Source organism: Coregonus clupeaformis, unplaced genomic scaffold (assembly GCF_020615455.1).
Source record: "Coregonus clupeaformis isolate EN_2021a unplaced genomic scaffold, ASM2061545v1 scaf1883, whole genome shotgun sequence".
NCBI lineage: Eukaryota > Metazoa > Chordata > Actinopteri > Salmoniformes > Salmonidae > Coregonus > Coregonus clupeaformis.
Genome location: NW_025535337.1, coordinates 36,826 through 54,244, shown reverse-complemented (window position 1 = coordinate 54,244; position 17,419 = coordinate 36,826). Strand labels below are relative to the sequence as shown.

The 17,419-nt window shown below is 46.6% G+C and overlaps 1 pseudogene; it reads left to right on the top strand.

The window, feature by feature from the left end:
* LOC121570171 overlaps positions 1–17,419 on the top strand; it is a 28,281-nt pseudogene continuing 10,862 nt past the window's right edge.

The window sequence follows — 17,419 nt, the reverse complement described above, 5'->3', positions numbered from 1 at the left end:
CCTCGAGCGCCAGACAGTGCGGTGCCTATCTGTCAACTACAGTGTGTTATCGCGAATATGATTGAGCGTGGAGGAAAACATTTATGATTACACGAACTGAGATTATCAATGTCTTTACTGCGGACTTGGACCTGATATCTCAAATTGTGCTTTGGACCCACGAGAGAATACGGCAAGCTGCAAGTTCTGGATAGAACGAAGGCAAGGAAACGATCGGGAAGTTACGGATCTTTGTTGTCCGGACAAGAGAGAGGGGCCCGATTTCAGAGCAGCCAGTCTCGGTTGAAGTTAGCTAGCTATCGCTACCAAGCAAGCAAGCCAGCTAGCTAGCTAGCCAGCCAGCATCGTAAACCAGTTAGGAAGAGGATAGTTCAGTTCTCTACAGGTTACGAGATTACTCGTACAATTATTACCTTTATGAATGAGAGCTCTGGGAAACTGATACATATGGTATGTTATTTAATTCGAATGTTGACCTCTGTCGTTTTGACTTGACACTTGTCAACTAGTCACGAATAGCTAGCTAACTAGCATTACCAGCTAGCTAGCGCCTTCTGTCTTGCCAGCAACGCAAAGCTGTTGTTGTTCACGAGCTAACAGTAGCTAGCTACCATTCCGGCTAGCTGCCTATTTACCATTTAATTACTATAACAGGGTTGCTAACTAACTAGCTTCAAAAAACTGGTTATAAACATTTTGTTTTGGGGGCTCAACATTGGCTGTAACGTTGTAGATGTTCTTGAAAACACCCACTTTCTTTGTTGCGATAGCTAGCCCCTAGTGGCATTGCTCGCTAGAGAACGTTATGGGAACAATAAGGACCCGGACACAGCTAGCCTGTTAACTAGCTAGGAAGCTAGCTACATCCTTAAAATATACAGTTTAGCTAACGTTACGTCCACAAAACAAATATGTTGTTTTCTTCTAAGGAGAGGTTATTGCCAGATAGCTCGCAAGATTCGTTTACTAACCGTCTGATGAATCAACAGCATTGTATTTTAAATGTAACTGATGTTTTAAACTGTGACAGGTGTTTTGATTGAAGCGCTAGCACAGTCAGAGTAGTCGGTGGTCAAATCCAGTTATACATGGTATTGAGGTTGGCAGTTGGAAAGAGGACTTCTGCTCGCAGCTTGCTTTCAGCAGGGACGTTATTTGCACCACCACCGGTACCCTGCCTAATTCCTGTCCAAGGGATGTTTTGGTTTTGAGCTGCACACCCTACTCCAACTCCTGCCAGCTCTCTAACTTGGAGGGACTTTTTATTCATTGTCCTATCATTTTTTATGTCCTTAACTATTGCTGCATCATTCAGACTTGCCAAGGTACCCTGTACCAGTATCTCAACCCCACCTCGACACACAACACTGGCCGTAGGGCTAATCAAGGATTCTGAACTGGAGGACCACATAGACTCTTGACTCTTCTAACTTCTCCGCTGGAATAGACTATACCTCTCTCCAGCCCCTATCCCCCCTCCTCACCTGCCTCCTCCCTTAGCCCCTCTCCTCCTCCCCCTCTGCCTCCGTCCTCTCCCCCTCCTCCCCCAGTGTGTGAGGGTACAGATGTGAGGAAGGTAGGATGGGTACCCAGGGCAGCCCGGTGAAGAGTTACGACTACCTGTTGAAGTTCCTCCTGGTCGGGGACAGTGATGTGGGGAAAGGGGAGATACTAGACAGCCTACAGGATGGATCTGCAGAGTCCCCATACGCTTACAGCAGCGGTGAGTCACTAGCTCTGACTTTGCTGATAGCTACTTTATTGAGGAACAATGTACTTACTGTGATATGTGGTTGTCCCAACTAGCTATCTTAAGATGAATGCACTATTGTAAGTCACTCTGGATAAGAGCGTCTGCTAAATGACTAACATGTAAATGTGCTACAAACACACACACACACACACACACACACACACGGAAACACATGCACAGACACATAACACAAATATACACACACACAGGAGGACACACAGCTACACACACAGGGACACACACATATACACACATTGAAACAACTCGTCCATGTTTACTGACTTACTGTAGTGTATGTATATTGTCTCGCACACCATCTACACACACACACCATCTACACACACACACAATCTACACACACACCATCTACACACATACACCATTTACACACTCACCATTTACACACACACCATCTACACACACACACACACCATTTACACACACACACACCATTTACACACACACACCATTTACACACATACACCATCTACACACGTACACCATCTGAACACAGACACACCATCTGAACACAGACATGCCATCTGAACACAGACACACCATCTAAACACAGACACACCATCTAAACACAGACACACATACAAGTCCACTATGTGTGGTAAGTTAAAATTATTTTACGTTCCTGTAAAAACATCTGTACGATACAGACACATTCCTATAGTCTCACTCGTACTCGGTTCACTTTATAATCTAGCTAGACTTCTCCCAAACAAACGTACAGTCACTGGCTCACTAACTAATGCATGAGCTACAGCAGCAGTGTGGGCCAGTAACCCAAAGGTCGCTGGTACGAATACCCCAGCCGACAAGGTGAAAAATCTTGTCTGTGCCCTTGAGAAAGACACTTAACCCTAATTTGCTCCAGGGGCGAAGTACTACTATTGCTGACCCTGTAAAACAACACATTTCAGTGCACCTATCCAGTGTATGTAGCAAAAAAACATAAGAAAAGCTTTTCAAACCATGGTTTTAATGACTTCACAGTCCTACAACAAGCCCTGTATTATGGAGTCCACACACCCAGAAGGTCCCCTGGGAGTGTGGCTACACAGCCACCATGACTTCAGCCGGAGGAACAACGACAGAGGCCTTATATTCCGGTTTTTCAGGGTGTGTGTGTTGAGTCAGATATGCCCATTAGCTACCATCATGCTTGGAATCATAGCGTCCATGGAATCATAGCGTCCATGGAATCATAGCGTCCTTGGAATCATAGCGTTCATGGAATCATAGCGTCCACGGAATCATAGCGTCCACAGAATCATAGCGTCCATGGAATCATAGCGTCCATGGAATCATAGCGTCCATGCCAGTTCACGTGAGTGTTTTTTAGCTGCGTATGTTAAGTCATTGGAAAGGTTGTGTGTTTCTTTTGTTTGTTTTTCTTCAATTCAATACAATAACAGTGTGGCTGGGAATCCCCAGTCATTGTCGTTCAGAGCTAGGGGTGTCTACAGGCTAGCTGTTGTGTGACTCTGTCTGAGTCCTGGAGGTTCTCAAGTAAGAGGGGAGGTTGTGACAGATTCGTGCCCGATGGGGTGAGCTCTCCTTGGGCATGAGGAGATGGGACGGCTGCCTGTCTGGGTGTTATGGTGCTGCTGGATGTGACCGCTTACTGCTGCTGATAGATTGGGGGGTGGAGGGGGGAGAAAGACAGAGGGATAGAGCAGGACTGCTGGTCGGTGGCTTCAAAAGAGCTGCTTCACACACTCCCAGCTCCATCAGAGAAATCCCCCAGAGAGATAGAGGGGGAGGAGAGGTAGAGGAAGATAGAGAGAATAACTAATGTATTAACAACGCTCAGTCACTGAGTGAGAGAGAGAGGAGGAAGAGGGGATAGTAGGAGAGAGTGAGGAGGAGAGAGTGAAGAGGAGGAGAAGAGGAGATGGGAAGAGGAGGAGATGGGAGGAGGTGAGAGAAGAGGAGGAGATGGGAGGAGATGGGAGGTGAGAGAAGAGGAGGAGGAGATGGGAGGAGAAGAGGAGGAGATGGGAGGAGGAGAGGGAAGAGGAGGAGAGAGAAGAGGAGGAGGAGATGGGAGGAGAAGAGGAGGAGGAGATGGGAGGAGATGAGAGAAGAGGAGGAGGAGATGAGAGAAGAGGAGGAGATGGGAGGAGATGAGAGATGAGAGATGAGGAGATGGGAGGAGATGAGAGATGAGGAGATGGGAGGAGAGGAGGAGGAGATTGGAGGAGATGAGAGAAGAGGAGGAGGAGATGGGAGATGAGAGAAGAGGAGGAGGAGATGGGAGGAGAAGATAGAAGAGGAGGAGGAGATGAGAGAAGAGGAGGAGGAGATGGGAGGAGAAGAGGAGGAGGAGATGGGAGGAGAAGAGGAGGAGGAGATGGGAGGAGATGAGAGAAGAGGAGGAGGAGATGGGAGGAGATGAGAGAAGAGGAGATGGGAGGAGAGGAGGAGGAGATTGGAGGAGATGAGAGAAGAGGAGGAGGAGATGGGAGGAGGAGAGAGAAGAGGAGGAGGAGATGGGAGGAGAAAAGAGAAGAGGAGGGGGAGATGGGAGGAGATGAGAGAAGAGGAGGAGGAGATGGGAGGAGATGAGAGAAGAGGAGGAGGAGATGGGAGGAGATGAGAGAAGAGGAGGAGATGAGAGAAGAGGAGATGGGAGAAGAGGAGGAGGAGGAGGAGATGGGAGGAGAGAGAGAAGAGGAGGAGGAGGAGATGGGAGGAGAGAGAGAAGAGGAGGAGATGGGAGGAGATGGGAGGTGAGAGAAGAGGAGGAGATGGGAGGAGGAGAGGGAAGAGGAGGAGAGAGAAGAGGAGGAGATGGAAGAGGAGGAGGAGATGGGAGGAGAAGAGAGAAGAGGAGGAGGAGATGGGAGGAGAAGAGGAGGAGGAGATGGGAGGAGATGAGAGAAGAGGAGGAGGAGATGAGAGAAGAGGAGGAGATGGGAGGAGATGAGAGATGAGGAGATGGGAGGAGATGAGAGATGAGGAGATGGGAGGAGGAGATTGGAGGAGATGAGAGAAGAGGAGGAGGAGATGAGAGAAGAGGAGGAGGAGATTTTCTTCACGTAAAATACATTAGTGCAGGGGTTCCCCAAGTTTTTCACTCTGGGCCCCCCTTCCAGCATTGGGGAACATCCCGCGCCACTTCTATATTTCTATGGGCACAAGCACTGTTCATGACACAAACTGTTCACACCCCTCATCTTATTGGTGGAGAGAATTTAACATTTTTATAGCTTATTTTCTGCAATTCTATACATTTTGCCATGTCTAATGTGTATTCATGTGATATTTGAGTGACTCAAAAATTACAACAATATCTATGGGCTAAAGAACCTAAATAAATTTAAAAAAGCGTTAGCCGACATGGGCTAGTTGATCTGGACATTCCTTACAAGTTATAAAAAGCTCTCTAAGAAATGCAATGATTGACATGACAAGAGGAAAACTGATGATGCACTACCCAATTGGCTAGCAGCCACACAAGTAAATTGGCTTACAATAAAAGAGAGAGGTATTTTTTGCAAAGACGATGCATGGCCATCAGATTTCTTATGTTTACCATATAAAGAATGTTGCCAGCTACATTTCCAAATGTTTTTCTTGATGTTAATCTTGCATTTTTACTTGCCAAAACTACTAGAGAAAAGTAAACCTCAGCCAAAGTGCCGTCTGCTGATCAAATGCCAGTTTGTGAATGCAGTCATTTGATTGGTCAAGATGAGAGCAAAGTGCAACTGAAGCACAAAATGTGTCCTTTTACATTCTTAAGCCACACACACACACACACACACACACATATATATACACACACACACACTGCTATAAGGGCAGGTGAACTGATAATGCTTTTAAATGTCTAATGCTTTTTAATGTCTAATACCTCTTCCTCCTTTCTCTCACCCTCCTCCCTACCACCATCTCTTCTCTCTTTCAACCTCCCCTCCCTCTCTTTCTCCTCCCTCCCTCTCTCCTCTCTCTCCCCCTCCCTCCCTCTCTCTCTCCACCCTCCCTCTCTCTCTCCACCCTCCCTCTCTCTCTCCACCCTCCCCCTCTCTCTCCCCCTCTCTCTCTCTCTCTCCTCCCTCTCTTCTCCATCCAGGCATAGACTATAAGACCACCACTATTCTACTGGATGGGAGGAGAGTGAAACTGGAGCTGTGGTTAGTACATCCTACATGTTGAATCAGCACATTGTAGGAGCTGTGGTTAGTGCATCCTACATGTTGAATCAGCACATTGTAGGAGCTGTGGTTAGTACATCCTACATGTTGAATCAGCACATTGTAGGAGCTGTGGTTAGTACATCCTACATGTTGAATCAGCACATTGTAGGAGCTGTGGTTAGTGCATCCTACATGTTGAATCAGCACATTGTAGGAGCTGTGGTTAGTGCATCCTACATGTTGAATCAGCACATTGTAGGAGCTGTGGTTAGTACATCCTACATGTTGAATCAGCACATTGTAGGAGCTGTGGTTAGTGCATCCTACATGTTGAATCAGCACATTGTAGGAGCTGTGGTTAGTGCATCCTACATGTTGAATCAGCACATTGTAGGAGCTGTGGTTAGTACATCCTACATGTTGAATCAGCACGTTGTTGGCCGGCACCCAGCAGGTGTCATCATTACGCCGACCCGGCAGGTGTCATCATTACGCCGACCCAGCTGGTGTCATCATTACGCCGACCCAGCTGGTGTCATCATTACGCTGACCCAGCTGGTGTCATCATTACGCCGACCCAGCAGGTGTCATCATTACGCCGACCCAGCTGGTGTCATCATTACGCCGACCCAGCTGGTGTCATCATTACGCCGACCCAGCTGGTGTCATCGTTACGCCGACCCAGCAGGTGTCATCGTTACGCCGACCCAGCAGGTGTCATCGTTACGCCGACCCAGCAGGTGTCATCGTTACGCCGACCCAGCTGGTGTCATCATTACGCCGACCCAGCAGGTGTCATCATTACGCCGACCCAGCAGGTGTCATCATTACGCCGACCCAGCTGGTGTCATAATTACGCCGACCCAGCAGGTGTCATCATTACCTGTGTGTGTGTGTGTGTGAGCTGATAGTCAGGGGAGGGAAATGAGCTGATTTAAAAAGACATGAGCCCTAATACATGGCATCCATCTCTCTGTTAACACTCTTAAAGTGGAACTCACAGCGTTTTAGCAACATAAAATCTTAAAATCTGTTCATATACACCCCCAGGAAGAATATGACACCTTTTTTATTGTGTATATATATTTTCTGACAAGCGAGCACTTAGATATGGTAATATCCACGTTGTCATAAATTCTTAGAATGTTTGGGAATGACGTATACTAAGGCATTTGAGAAAATTCTATTGCAATATAGAGCGGGAAAGCTGCCGTACATTTGGACAATTAATAGACACTGCAGTAAATAAACCTAATAAAAACTTCCAGGACCGGAGTCTACGTAGACCGATGCGCCATAGCCAATCAGAGCTTCAGTAGACCTTTATGCAAATAACCATGTTCCACACGGGCCTGCTATCATTCACTTTGAACTGGACTGTGTGTTTACAGGCGGTAGCAACAGAGCGACTTTAGATCATTAGAACGCATTCGCCAAAAGCCACAAAATACGGGAGTCCTCTTACATCTGGGAACTTTACAGTCTTTACAGACTTTACAGTCCTATTGATCAAACAACCATGGCTATCTCTCCCTCAGTTATGCACATCAACAACAACAATATCAACAACTAATGCTAGCCAGAGCGAGATGAGCTAAAATCTAACGAGGGAACATTAGATAAACCCTCTCAAACCTTTTCAGCTAGTTGGCAGTCAAAATTGCACTGATAAACGATGGGGAATAGTAGCCTGCTTGTCCTTCTGCAGCTTGCCTGCCAATGCATGCTTGTCCCAACCCATGTTTTGACAACTGAATGGGAACTTGCCTGCCTGCCCGTTTGATCGATGCCAAATACATTTGATTGACAACTAAGGGTGTGTTGGTACATTTCCTCCAGTGTGTCAGAGTGCGCTCTGGATCGTTTTCAGAGCGCACGCTGCACTATAGACACTGGACGCTCTGGCCGAGGAGGAGGGTTGATCCGAGCGTTCCTCACAACAGGATGCCGCTTGGGTGCCGTTCCTTACGACGGCAACCAAGCTAACTGGCTAACTTTACTCACCCTAGCAGAGCTGGTTTGGCTGTTTTCATGTTATCTAAAACTGTGCTGCTGGAAACAATTTAATAACTTTTTTTTGCCGACGTTTACTGACACGGTCATATTCAGCGGGTGTTGCGCGTTCGTAAATTCATCAGTTATTCTGCGCTCTGGCATACTCAGATGAGTGCTTTGAAATCTGAGTAGATAGCCAGTGAATTTACGAACGCAAGAGATATGCTAACTGGATAACAGTTGTATTTTTGACTTTATGTTTTGTTTTACCCCATATGTAACTCTGTGTTGTTGTTTTTATCGCACTGCTTTGCTTTATCTTGGCCAGGTCGCAGTTGTAAATGAGAACTTGTTCTCAACTGGCTTACCTGGTTAAATAAAGGTTAAATAAAAAATAAAATAAAACAGTCGTTCAAGTTCAGCATAGCTAGCTAGCAAAGCGATTCACATTTCTTGCTAGCTAACCAAGTGACACCTGCATCTCTAGCTGTAGCCACCGAAAAACGATATGAGGTGGGAAAAGTTGATCAGTCACTCACCCACTCCTCCAATGACATGACATCCTCCCAGCAGCTAGCTAGCTAACGTTAGGCTCTGTGTTTTTATCTTGCTAAATAAATAATTACATAAATAGATACGCTAGCATATTAGCCACATTATGATTGACTTCTTATCATTGCCGTTGCTAGTTGGATTGTATTGCCAATCCCAGTCTTAGTTACATTCGTCCGTTTCTTATTAAAAATATTGTGTCATTGAAACTGAAACAGTGCATCCCGAATGGGTGGAGGCAGCAAACAATGTACCAGGCCAGCTGTGATTAACAACCTGATAGCAATATTTTTTGGACTACCAAGAAATGTATTTGTGAATTATATTAATCATGCATTGAACTGCATCCATCTATTCTGCCAACAATGTCTTACCGTACATCATGGAGTTTTGAGTCAAATAGAACCTGTTTTTAAAACCTCTTGTAAAGTTGGTTTTGTAGCATAAACTGGGAATTTAATATTTTTGACTGATATTATGATGGTCTGTTTGTTTCATATCCGCAAAGTAGTTAAAACGCTGTCAGTTCCACTTTAACGTTACCCAATCACCACTCAGATACCATCTCTCTGTTAACTCCCTTACCGTTACCCAATCACCACATCTCCCTTTCATCTCACCAGCCAATCAGCTTCCAGATTCATCTTCCTGTCAGCTTATCCTCAGCCAATCAACATACAGCTTTCTCTCTCACCAGTCAGACTACAGGATACAGTGATATGAGATGTTCTCTTTCTGGAAAGATAACTGAAGCGTGGGTGGCAAATAAAGGTTTATTATTAATTCATGGTACACCGGATAGGTGCAGTGAAATGTGTTGTTTTACAGGGTCAGCCATAGTAGTATGATAGGTGCAGTGTAATTTGTTGTTTTACAGGGTCAGCCATAGTAGTATGATAGGTGCAGTGTAATGTGTTGTTTTACAGGGTCAGCCATAGTAGTATGTCGCCCCTGGAGTAAATTAGGGTTAAGTGTCTTTCTCAAAGGCACATCGAGAGTTTTTTTTCACCTAGTCGGCTCAGGTATTCGAACCAGCGACCTTTCGGTTACTGGCCCAACGCTCTAACTGCTAGGTTACCTGTCGCCGCTACCTGTCAGTCAGTAGAGTTGTGTGAAACAGTCAGCCAGTTGAGTTGTGTGAAACAGTTAGTCTGTCATTAGAGCTGTGTGAAAGAGTCAGTCAGTAGAGTTGTGTGAAACAGAAACAGTTAGTCAGTCAGAGTTGTGTGAAGCAGTCAGTCAATAGAGTTGTGTGAAGCAGTCAGTCAGTAGAGTTGTGTGAAACAGTCAGTCAGAGTTGTGTGAAACAGTCAGTCAGTAGAGTTGTGTGAAACAGTCAGTAAGTAGAGTTGTGTGAAGCATTGTCAGTAGTCGTGTGAAACAGTCAGTCAGTAGAGTTGTGTGAAGCATTGTCAGTAGAGTTGTGTGCAACAGAAACAGTCAATAAAGTTGTGTGAAACAGTCAGTCAGTAGAGTTGTGTGAAACAGTTAATCTGTCATTAGAGCTTTATGAAACAGTCAGTAGAGTTGTGTGAAACAGAAACAGTCAGTCAGTAGAGTTGTGTGAAGCATTGTCAGTAGTTGTGTGAAACAGTCAGTCAGAGTTGTGTGAAACAGTCAGTCAGTAGAGTTGTGTGAAACAGAAACAGTCAGTAGAGTTGTGTGAAACAGTAAAGTAGTGCTGGACAGGACCTACCCTACCCTGTCTGTGGTGACAGATACATTGAGCTGCCCTCTGAGTGACAGAGAGATCAATAGTTCATTTCAACTCAGCCCCACTCTGTACAGCTAAAGGCCTTTTGGCTGTGGGAAGCTAGGTGGCCATTTTTGGAGCGTAAAAATTAGCAGTCTTATTTGTTCCATTTCCCAATGATGGAGACAACTGTGCTCTAGGAAACGTTCAACACTCTAGAAATTGTTTTATACCTTTCCCAAGATATATTCCTCATCACAAGTCTATCTTGGAGATCTACTGACAGTTTATTGGACTTCATGGTATAGTTTCTCCTCTGACGTGCACTGTCAACTGTGGGACCTTATATAGACAAGAGTGTTTCTTTCTAAATCATGTCCAAACAATTGAATTGGCCGCAATCATGCATTGAAGTTGTAGTGACATCTTCAAGGATGATCAAAGTAAATTGGATACACCTGAGCTCAATCTGTAGTGTCATAGCAAAGGGGTGTGAATACAAAGGGGTATTTCTGTGTTTCATTTTCAATACATTTGCTGAAATGTCTAAATATAATAATAATAAATATGTTTTCACTTTGTCGTTAGGGGGTATTGTGTGTAGATGGGTGATAAAAATCCATGTTGAATTCAGGCTGTAACAACAAAATGTGGAATAAGTCAAGGGGTATGAATACTTTCTGAAGGCACTGCATGATTGATTGATTTTATTATTATAATGTCATGAATCTTCAGGATGATCCGATGGGCTTATAAATCGCTATATTTGCTGTAGCAAAATAAAATGTCTATATACAGTGGGGAGAACAAGTATTTGATACACTGCCGATTTTGCAGGTTTTCCTACTTACAAAGCATGTAGAGGTCTGTAATTTGTATCATAGGTACACTTCAACTGTGAGAGACGGAATCTAAAACAAAAATCCAGAAAATCACATTGTATGATTTTTAAGTAGTTAATTTGCATTTTATTGCATGACATAAGTATTTGATACATCAGAAAAGCAGAACTTAATATTTGGTACAGAAACCTTTGTTTGCAATTACAGAGATCATACGTTTTCTGTAGGTCTTGACCAGGTTTGCACACACTGCAGCAGGGGATTTTGGCCCACTCCTCCATACAGACCTTCTCCAGATCCTTCAGGTTTCGGGGGCTGTCGCTGGGCAATACGGACTTTAGTTCCCTCCAAAGATTTTCTATTGGGTTCAGGTCTGGAGACTGGCTAGGCAACTCCAGGACCTTGAGATGCTTCTTACGGAGCCACTCCTTAGTTGCCCTGGCTGTGTGTTTCGGGTCGTTGTCATGCTGGAAGACCCAGCCATGATCCATCTTCAATGCTCTTACTGAGGGAAGGAGGTTGTTGGCCAAGATCTCGCGATACATGGCCCCATCCATCCTCCCTCAATACGGTGCAGTCGTCCTGTCCCCTTTGCAGAAAAGCATCCCCAAAGAATGATGTTTCCACCTCCATGCTTCACGGTTGGGATGGTGTTCTTGGGGTTGTACTCATCCTTCTTCTTCCTCCAAACACGGCGAGTGGAGTTTAGACCAAAAAGCTATATTTTTGTCTCATCAGACCACAGACCTTCTCCCATTCCTCCTCTGGATCATCCAGATGGTCATTGGCAAACTTCAGACGGGCCTGGACATGCGCTGGCTTGAGCAGGGGGACCTTGCGTGCGCTGCAGGATTTTAATCCATGACGGCGTAGTGTGTTACTAATGGTTTTCTTTGAGACTGTGGTCCCAGCTCTCTTCAGGTCATTGACCAGGTCCTGCCGTGTTGTTCTGGGCTGATCCCTCACCTTCTTCATGGTCATTGATGCCCCACGAGGTGATATCTTGCATGGAGCCCCAGACCGAGGGTGATTGACCGTCATCTTGAACTTCTTCCATTTTCTAATAATTGCGCCAACAGTTGTTGCCTTCTCACCAAGCTGCTTGCCTATTGTCCTGTAGCCCATCCCAGCCTTGTGCAGGTCTACAATTGTATCCCTGATGTCCTTACACAGCTCTCTGGTCTTGGCCATTGTGGAGAGGTTGGAGTCTGTTTGATTGAGTGTGTGGACAGGTGTCTTTTATACAGGTAACGAGTTCAAACAGGTGCAGTTAATACAGGTAATGAGTGGAGAACAGGAGGGCTTCTTAAAGAAAAACTAACAGGTCTGTGAGAGCCGGAATTCTTACTGGTTGGTAGGTGATCAAATACTTATGTCATGCAATAAAATGCAAATTAACTACTTAAAAATCATACAATGTGATTTTCTGGATTTTTGTTTTAGATTCCGTCTCTCACAGTTGAAGTGTACCTATGATACAAATTACAGACCTCTACATGCTTTGTAAGTAGGAAAACCTGCAAAATCGGCAGTGTATCAAATAGTTGTTCTCCCCACTGTATATACACAGCTGTGGAAAAAATTAAGAGACCACTGCAAATTTTTCTTAAATCAGCATCTCTACATGTATGACAGTCATTCCATTCCAGTGTCTGTTGAATTCCAACATAGGCACACCTCATTCTACTGAATTAGGTACTGATTAGGTGATCACCTGAAACAAATCCTATTTCACGAGGAAAAGTATAAAAACCACTGCTGTGGTCATCACTATCCTCTTGCAATAGGACCAGCTGGATGGCAAAAACAGTGCTAATAGTACCTCAAAAGTAATATTAATTAAAAAATAACTATTGACTATTGACCAAAAGAGTTGAAAAGGAATGTTTTGAGTGAGGAAAACAAGGGTTCAATTCTGGCCTTACTGGCAGAGGGATACAGTGAGCGTCGGGTTGCTTCCATCCTTAACATTTCAAAGACAGCGGTTCATAAGAACAAGGTCAAGCAGCAGACATTGGGGACAACAAAACTACAGACTGGCAGAGGATTTTCAAACACTATGAGATTCGTGGTGACGTGGGGAGCAATAATATACCCTCCTTGTGGCTAGAAACTCCTTGCAGGTTTTGAAAATCACTGTTTTTCTTACTTTTAATCCTACCCTGTGATGTCACAGAGAAGCATTTTTTAGGACCTTATCTTTTTAACTACAGATCATAGAAATGTGGTGTTTTCACATGTAGACAATATGTATGGTGCTGGAGATAATGAATATGAGGTTGAAAAGTGGCGGAATTGCCTTTTAATTGTGGTTTACATCTCTCTCTCTCTCTCACCACCCCTCTCTCTCCCTCTCTATCAGGGACACGTCAGGACAGGGGAGGTTCTGCACCATCTTCAGGTCCTACTCCAGAGGAGCTCAGGTAGGAACACACATTCTGCTGACATAGAACACACATTCTGCTGACACAGGACACACATTCTGGTGACGTACACACATTCTGGTGACATAGTACACACATTCTGGTGATTTAATACACATTCTGCTGACACAGTACACACATTCTGCTGACACAGTACACACATTCTACTGACATAGTATATATATATTTTTGTTTCATTCACTTCTCTTTTTGACCTGCACTGTTGGAGCTTAAGAATTTCACTGTACCCTGCAGTTACATCTGAGACCCTGTGCATGTGACTAATAAACTCATCTAATCGAATCTAGTACACACACAATCTAATGACTTAGTACACAGACACCCACATTGTACTGACACAAGCCCCCTACTGAGTGTGTTTGGCTGGCCCTCTCTGCTTGTCCTACTCCTATAAACAGGACAGAAAATAACAATGCCTGATGTGTGTGTTCTCCAGGGGATCCTGCTGGTGTATGACATCGCAAACCGCTGGTCGTTCGAAGGCATCGACCGCTGGATACGAGAGATTGACGAGGTACGGAGAGGAGGGGGGAGGAGAGGAAGGGAAATGGGGGAGAGGAGATGAGAGAGGGAAGATGGGAGAGGAGGGAGTGAGGGTAGAAGAGATGAAATGAGAGGATAGAAGGGAGGGAGGGTAGAGGAGAGGAGATGAGAGGATAGAAGGGAGCGAGGGTAGAGGAGATGAGATGAGATGAGAGGATAGAAGGTAGGGAGAGGAGAGGAGATGAGAGGATAGAAGGGAGGGAGGGTAGAGGAGAGGAGATGAGAGGATAGAAGGGAGGGAGGGTAGAGGAGAGGAGATGAGAGGATAGAAGGGAGCGAGGGTAGAGGAGAGGAGATGAGTATAGAAGGGAGCGAGGGTAGAGGAGATGAGAGGATAGAAGGGAGCGAGCGAGGGTAGATGAGATGAGAGGAGAGGAGGGAGCGAGGGAGATGAGATGAGAGGATAGAAGGGAGCGAGGGTATAGGAGAGAAGATGAGAGGATAGAAGGGAGGGAGAGGAGAGGAGATGAGGATAGAAGAGAGGGAGGGTAGAGGAGAGGAGATGCGAGGGTAGAGGAGATGAGAGGATAGAAGGGAGCGAGGGTAGAGGAGATGAGAGGATAGAAGGGAGCGAGGGGAGAGGAGATGAGAGGATAGAAGGGAGCGAGGGTAGAGGAGAGAAGATGAGAGGATAGAAGGGAGCGAGGGTAGAGGAGATGAGAGGATAGAAGAGAGCGAGGGTAGAGGAGATGAGAGGATAGAAGGGAGCGAGGGTAGAGGAGAGGAGAGGATAGAAGGGAGGGAGGGGAGAGGAGATGAGAGGATTGAAGGGAGCGAGGTAAGAGGAGATGAGATGAGAGGATAGAAGGGAGCGAGGGGAGAGGAGATGAGATGAGAGGATAGAAGGGAGCGAGGGTAGAGGAGAGGAGATGAGAGGATAGAAGGGAGCGAGGGTAGAGGAGATGAGAGGATAGAAGAGAGCGAGGGTAGAGGAGATGAGAGGATAGAAGGGAGCGAGGGTAGAGAAGATGAGAGGATAGAAGGGAGCGAGGGTAGAGGAGAGGAGATGAGAGGATAGAAGGGAGCGAGGGTAGATGAGATGAGAGGAGAGGAGGGAGCGAGGGTAGAGAAGATGAGAGGATAGAAGGGAGCGAGGGGAGAGGAGAGGATAGAAGGGAGCGAGGGTAGAGAAGATGAGAGGATAGAAGGGAGCGAGGGGAGAGGAGAGGATAGAAGGGAGCGAGGGTATAGGAGAGGAGATGAGAGGATAGAAGAGAGCGAGAGGAGAGGAGATGAGGATAGAAGAGAGGGAGGGTAGAGTAGAGGAGAGGAGATGAGAGGATAGAAGGGAGCGAGGTTAGAGGAGAGGAGATGAGAGGATAGAAGAGAGCGAGGGTAGAGGAGATGAGAGGATAGAAGGGAGCGAGGGTAGAGAAGATGAGAGGATAGAAGGGAGCGAGGGTAGAGGAGAGGAGATGAGAGGATAGAAGGGAGCGAGGGTAGATGAGATGAGAGGAGAGGAGGGAGCGAGGGGAGATGAGAGGATAGAAGGGAGCGAGGGTAGAGAAGATGAGAGGATAGAAGGGAGCGAGGGGAGAGGAGAGGATAGAAGGGAGCGAGGGTATAGGAGAGGAGATGAGATGAGAGGATAGAAGGTAGGGAGAGGAGAGGAGATGAGAGGATAGAAGGGAGGGAGGGTAGAGGAGAGGAGATGAGAGGATAGAAGGGAGGGAGGGTAGAGGAGAGGAGATGAGAGGATAGAAGGGAGCGAGGGTAGAGGAGAGGAGATGAGTATAGAAGGGAGCGAGGGTAGAGGAGATGAGAGGATAGAAGGGAGCGAGCGAGGGTAGATGAGATGAGAGGAGAGGAGGGAGCGAGGGGAGATGAGATGAGAGGATAGAAGGGAGCGAGGGTATAGGAGAGAAGATGAGAGGATAGAAGGGAGGGAGAGGAGAGGAGATGAGGATAGAAGAGAGGGAGGGTAGAGGAGAGGAGATGCGAGGGTAGAGGAGATGAGAGGATAGAAGGGAGCGAGGGTAGAGGAGATGAGAGGATAGAAGGGAGCGGAGGAGAGGAGATGAGAGGATAGAAGGGAGCGAGGGTAGAGGAGAGAAGATGAGAGGATAGAAGGAGCGAGGGTAGAGGAGATGAGAGGATAGAAGAGAGCGAGGTAGAGGAGATGAGAGGATAGAAGGGAGCGAGGTAGAGGAGAGAGGAGAGGATAGAAGGGAGGGAGGGGAGAGGAGATAGAGGATTGAAGGGAGCGAGGTAAGAGGAGATGAGATGAGAGGATAGAAGGGAGCGAGGGGAGAGGAGATGAGATGAGAGGATAGAAGGGAGCGAGGGTAGAGGAGAGGAGATGAGAGGATAGAAGGGAGCGAGGGTAGAGGAGAGATGAGAGGATAGAAGAGAGCGAGGGTAGAGGAGATGAGAGGATAGAAGGGAGCGAGGGTAGAGAAGATGAGAGGATAGAAGGGAGCGAGGGTAGAGGAGAGGAGATGAGAGGATAGAAGGGAGCGAGGGTAGATGAGATGAGAGGAGAGGAGGGAGCGAGGGTAGAGAAGATGAGAGGATAGAAGGGAGCGAGGGGAGAGGAGAGGATAGAAGGGAGCGAGGGTAGAGAAGATGAGAGGATAGAAGGAGCGAGGGAGAGGAGAGGATAGAAGGAGCGAGGGTATAGGAGAGGAGATGAGAGGATAGAAGAGAGCGAGAGGAGAGGAGATGAGGATAGAAGAGAGGGAGGGTAGAGTAGAGGAGAGGAGATGAGAGGATAGAAGGGAGCGAGGGTTAGAGGAGAGGAGATGAGAGGATAGAAGAGAGCGAGGGTAGAGGAGATGAGAGGATAGAAGGGAGCGAGGGTAGAGAAGATGAGAGGATAGAAGGGAGCGAGGTAGAGGAGAGGAGATGAGAGGATAGAAGGGAGCGAGGGTAGATGAGATGAGAGGAGAGGAGGGAGCGAGGGGAGATGAGAGGATAGAAGGGAGCGAGGGTAGAGAAGATGAGAGGATAGAAGGAGCGAGGGAGAGGAGAGGGATAGAAGGGAGCGAGGGTATAGGAGAGGAGATGAGAGAGGATAGAAGGAGTCGAGGAGAGGAGAGGAGATGAGAGGATAGAAGGGAGCGAGGTTAGAGGAGAGGAGATGAGAGGATAGAAGAGAGCGAGAGGAGAGGAGATGAGGATAGAAGAGAGGGAGGGTAGAGTAGAGGAGAGGAGATGAGAGGATAGAAGGGAGCGAGGGTAGAGGAGAGGATAGAAGGGAGCGAGGTTAGAGGAGATGAGAGGATAGAAGGGAGGGAGAGGATAGAAGGGAGGGAGGGTAGAGCAGAGGAGATGAGAGGATAGAAGGGAAGCGAGGGTAGAGGAGATGAGAGGATAGAAGAGAGCGAGGGTAGAGGAGATGAGAGGATAGAAGGGAGCGAGGGTAGAGGAGATGAGAGGATAGAAGGGAGCGAGGGTAGAGGAGAGGAGATGAGAGGATAGAAGGGAGCGAGGGTAGAGGAGAGGAG